We start from the raw sequence: 5,507 nt of genomic DNA, 5'->3' as shown, positions 1-5,507 counted from the left end.
AGTTTCACAGTTACTAGGGTTGAAAACCACGAGCATTTGTTTTCCCACCATAGTGCATAACACTAACCCCTTGCAGTAGAAAAATATCATGAATTTGTAAATCATTTGAATCTTGTAAAGATCCAAGTTTGCCTCCGAACTCCATCACCGGATCAACGCTGTTATGGACTCCCTGGAGGTTGATGGTTGTTGAAAAAACACTAGTATTCAACAATAAGATAAACTCTCTTCCTGTTTGGGCCAAGTGTTTCTTGGCGAGCAGGTCTTGGCTTAGAGCATACCATCTTCTACAGGTAGTTTGCCATTGTGGTCGAGACTCTTTCGGAACAAGGGCGAGTATCTTCTTTTCCAGATCAAATGGAAGGTCGGTTATCATCACCATCTTCTTCTGGTAGTGATTTCTGACCTAATATCTCTCCAGGCAGGATTAACGATATAAACTGGGGTAAACTTTTGTTTTTTTGTTTGAACACTAAAACAAGGGCTTTTATTGTATCTTAGGGCACTACCTCCCGCGAATGTAACTTTTGCGGTTGGTAGCGGTTATTGGTGTTTTGCAATAATATCACTCAAACCGTTCTAAACCGTTTCAAATCGTTATAAATCTCTTAAATTCAAAAACTTGTTCTTACAGACGGCTGCGGAAGTGTAAATTTCTTTTTAAAACAATATAAATACAAAATAAAAATAAAAATTTTAAATTGAAATAATAGAAGTACTAAAAGATATCTATTATATTTAATTTATATTATAAAATTTTAAAATTAAAATATTTTCTATAATTTTAACATTTTAAAAATATAATTTTAAAATTTATTTTAATATTATGATGTTTAATATTTTTATAATTATATAAAATGTAAATGTTGTTAATTTATTATTTAACCGCTGTTGAATCAGTCATAAGTGTCACGCAAATGCATTAATTTCTAATCGCAGTACCAGTCGTACAAATCTCGTAAAATCATTTATAACCGCAACGATCCGCATCCGCAAACTCATTCAACCGCAACCGCTGCAGTTACACCAGTCAAGCCCTTAGTCGTATGATAATTGTTAAATGTATTTTAAGGAATGCATATTTTGTGGAAATTTCAAATCTAAATTATCTTCCGAGAAAATCTTCCTTTGGAGATAAGATATCTTTCTTAAAATGTAGATTTATGGGTGAGTATTTCAAAAGAAACATGCTGAATAAAGTAAGGAATCATTGTGAAACAGTGAATTCTCCTCATCAATTTATCTTGGCATATTTAGAAAAGGAAAGAAAGAAATTTTAGAAAAGGTTGACCGGGTGATTGTGGTCGAGTGGTAAGGAGACGGGACTTAGACGCCAAAACGTTTCAGGTTCGATCCACCTGCTGCGCGAAACTAAGTCACAATTATCTTGGTCACCTAACACGGATATGGGCCTATGCTTGACCATGCACTTCCCCTTGGAGATTAGTCTGACCCTTTCCATGGGCCCGGGATACCCCAAGGTTAATCAAAAAAAAAAAAAAAAATTAGAAAAGGTTTGTTGAAAGAAAAAAAATATTTTACAAAAGATTTATTTGTTTCTCTTAAAATATGTATCCATAAAAAAAAACAAAAGGAGGCGAGATAGTGAGGTTATGATTTAGGCAGGAATGAGACTGAATGTATTGGAGGATTTATTTTTTAGCAGAACTGAGTTTGAAATCTGAAATCCGAAATCCGAAGCTCTCACCGTTGAGTGCTGCGTCTATCTCAATCTCCGGTCATTTCGCCGGTAAGACTCGATCTATTTGTATGTGTATCTCCGTCTACTTGGTTTGAATTGTTTTATTGGTTTGAATATATTTCAATCTCTTTAATCCAGTTTCACTGCCTTCTTCATTCCCACCTTTTGTAGACGATTCAGAAATTCAGATTAGTGATTCAATGAATGCTTATTTCTATTTAAAGTTTCGATCTTTTCTTTTTGTTTATACAATCTTGATAATGGGTTCGGCGACTACAGCTTCAGAGTTTATGTTACTGGTTGATAACTGCGAGTTTTGTGTGTGTTTATTCAAGGCTCTTTGCCTCCTGAGCTTGCTAACAATGTGGTTAGGGTATGTATCATCTCTTCTATTTTCTCACTGTGTCTAGAATAACTTGTTTTTTTTACTGATGTATTCGTCTCTTCTTGTGGGCAGTTGTAGCGTGAATGTCTTCGTAGAGACACATTCATTGGTAAGCAGTTGAGATTTTATGTTCTTTGAATATGAGCTTGCTTTTTCAGATTTAGACACTTGAGCTCCCTCGATCACTTTAATGGCGATTTCATAGTCTGTCACACATGACCTATATATGGGGTCTTGAGCAGAAGAACGAGTTGAAGAAAATTTGAAAATACGTTTCTTGTGAGTTGTGACAAAGCATTTGCCTTGAATATTGTGGAGGAAGGGTCTGAATATTTTATCGTCTAAATGTTTCATCACCGAGAAAAACAAAGAAACCTTTGGTAATGAATGTTGTTTTATTTATCGGCTGAGTTTGACCCCAAAAACAATTGTTGCCTGAGTATTTGAATTAGGGAATAAAAACCATCAAAATGATACTAACACCGACACTCTGAAGTTTTGCGATTAGCAGTTTTAACCACTAAAGTGATATTTGTGTCACTAAAAACCTTCAATGTAACTTGTTTATCAACAAAAATCTGACCAGCAGTAAGTAAGTTTTAAAACTTATCTAATTAATAAAAATAAAAATATAGAAAATTAAATAAAAGTTTACAAAATATTTTTAAATTTTTTATTTTAAATTAAAGCAGTTACTTTCTTAAAAAAAAGAGACATTTTTAAAAAGTTGATACATCATCGTTGACAATAACGATTTTAAACATATTAGCGTTGAAAATAACGGTTTCAAACACATCACTGATGATGATGATGGTTTTTCACATAACTAGGATGAGTAAAATACCTGAATCCGGAGAATCAAACCGAATCCAAACCAAAAAGTTAATACCAAACCCAAACCAAAATTAGTTTAATATCTGAACGGCTAAATATTATTGAAAACTCCAAAAACTCAAATTACCAAATCATTCTATATCAAAATATCCAAACAAACCAATTGTATGTTAATTTTATGTATTTTGACATATATTATTCAAATTTATATGTTATATATTATTTTTAGTTTTGGATTTTTTATGTTTAAAAGTATATTTTGATATTTAAAATTTTTTAAATAATTTAAATGGGGGTATCCACACCTGAAAAGAAACTGCAAAGATCCAAACCAAACCTGAACCAAAATTTAAAAATATCTAAATGGGTCTTAATCTCTAACCCCAAAAAAACCAAAACCTCAGAAGATTCGAAGCGAACCCGAACGGATACTCGAACGCCCACATATTCACATAACCATTAACAATGACTGCATTTGACATATATCCAATGATAATTTCCAACATCGTTACTGAAAATGAGAGTATATATGTCGATAATGATGTTTTTTGACAATCATTGTCAACGACGATATGATAGTTTTTGTTAAAACAAATTATAATCTTTTTTTTGAAAATTACCATTTTATTCTAATTAATTTTAAAAATTATTTTGAGTTCTAGTCTAAATTTGTGAATTTTAAGAAATTTTATTTTTATATATTTTCATGTATTGCATTTTAATTTATTTTATTATTTAAATAATTATTTAAAAAATAACTGATACATAATTGTTTTTAGTTATATTATTTGTCAATTTTTTATTTGATAAACATGTGAATCATATTGGAGGTTTTTTGTGATACAATGATACAAATGTTAATTTGATGGTTAAAACTGATAGTCAAAAGTTTCAAAGTTTCAGTATTAGTGAATGCCATTTTAATGTTTTTAATGTGATTTTCCTATTTGTTTTATATCAAAAATAATAATGTGACACACGTGTTTGACATGTTTTATTAATATAGTGTTCGCTATATCAGATCACATTTGATTGCTGCCATGATAATATAACTATTAAGGCTATGTGCAATGACCAGTTGAATTAAAATTTCAACAATTGAATGCTCACAATGAGCTAGTTGAAAACAAAAATAATCTCATGTGGACTCACCTGTGTTGAAAAAAAAAATTTATGAGACCACATTGACACATGTCACTATATTGAAGCAATATGTTTTGATTAAAATATAAATTAAATATATGATTTTTTCTTACTGGCTACGTGTTTTTGTTATTTATTTTTTTATCCCAATTTTTTAAATATAACTATTTGATAGTAAACTTTTTATTTATTTTTTATATTTATGCCCAAATTTAGTATTTTAAAAACTCTAAAAATAGATATTTGTTTCATTTTATTTGGTCATTAATTTTTTCTTTTTTTTTGAAAAAGATTCAGTAATAAATGTTTTAATGTTTAATCATAATAATTATTTGCAAAATATAAAAAATAGTTTATTTTAATTTTTTGTTTAAGTATTAGTTATTTTAAAATTACAAGTTATATAAATGTGAAAATATAAATGAAAATAAAAAGTGGGTTAGGGTGTTGAATTTTATTAAATAAAACTATTGTAGAAGTAAAATTTGTATGAGTGTTGAATTAATAGGTGAAAGAAAAAGAATATGATGTGGATTGTTAAAAGTGTAAATTATGGTGTTGAATACTTATAACCATTGTTGATAGTCTAATACAATTTCTTGAACAGGATTGTTGCTGTATCTGATTCTTAAGTAAATCACAAGTTCTAAGGAATGATAGAGTGTTGACCTCAAAAAAAGGAATGGTAGAGAAAAAGTTTGACATTTTTAGGAATAATGTTGAGATAAGTTATTTGACCCCCACTACAAGAAAAATCGTTTTTCTTAGCGGCCAGAAAATGCTATATAACGATACGATAGCGGTTTTAGAAGCGCTCTATCATCGCCCGTCATAGTAGGTCAGACACATTAGATAGCGCTTTTTTGCACTGCCATCTTATTGTTAGATATTATAGCACTTTTGTGTATGCAATTAAAGATGTTTTAATAGTGTTTCCTTATTGTATTTATATTAAAATTATTTATTTTGAAAATTATTTATTTTTAGTTAATTATTAAAAAATAAAAGATAATAAATGATTTTTTTACTAAACATTATAAATTACATTCGATATAAAATCAGAATTGGTTTACACTAAACCAGATTTTGTAAAAAATTAAACCTAATCTTAACTAAACCAAATCATAATTAAACCTAATGAAAACCTAATCTTCTTAGGCCCGCCTCCTCATCAGCTTCTCTGTCGCCGCAAGCCCCATGACCACCACCTCTTCTCTCACGACCACCAGCCACAAACAAAATGATCACTGCGTAGATGTCTACCTCCCCCCCCCCCCCTCCCCTTGCTTCTCGGAATCCACTCAACCTGATGGAGCAGACGAGATTCGGTGAAGATCAGAGGTGCTTCTCTAACAGTTTTCGTGTGTCAGGTGGGCCTTGTGCGGTGGTTCTCTACAAAAGCTCTGGAGTCTTGGTGTCTCGTCTGTCGATGGCGGTTGCCTC

General features: G+C 30.8%; 1 long non-coding RNA gene across 2 annotated transcripts; it reads left to right on the top strand.

Moving 5' to 3' along the window:
• The first annotated feature begins 819 nt into the window (after window positions 1-819).
• On the top strand, window positions 820-2,576 carry LOC125580288. Of its 2 annotated transcripts, XR_007318056.1 has the most exons (3): window positions 820-1,750; window positions 1,982-2,075; window positions 2,160-2,576. It is a non-coding gene; the product is annotated as an uncharacterized LOC125580288 (long non-coding RNA). The 2 variants fall into 2 exon arrangements; XR_007318055.1 differs by having other exon boundaries at window positions 820-2,075.
• The last annotated feature ends 2,931 nt before the right edge of the window (window positions 2,577-5,507 follow it).

The sequence above is a fragment of the Brassica napus genome, chromosome C1, assembly GCF_020379485.1.
Source record: "Brassica napus cultivar Da-Ae chromosome C1, Da-Ae, whole genome shotgun sequence".
NCBI lineage: Eukaryota > Viridiplantae > Streptophyta > Magnoliopsida > Brassicales > Brassicaceae > Brassica > Brassica napus.
The sequence above is the reverse complement of the archived record's forward strand: the minus strand, read 5'-3'. Positions and strand labels throughout refer to the sequence as shown.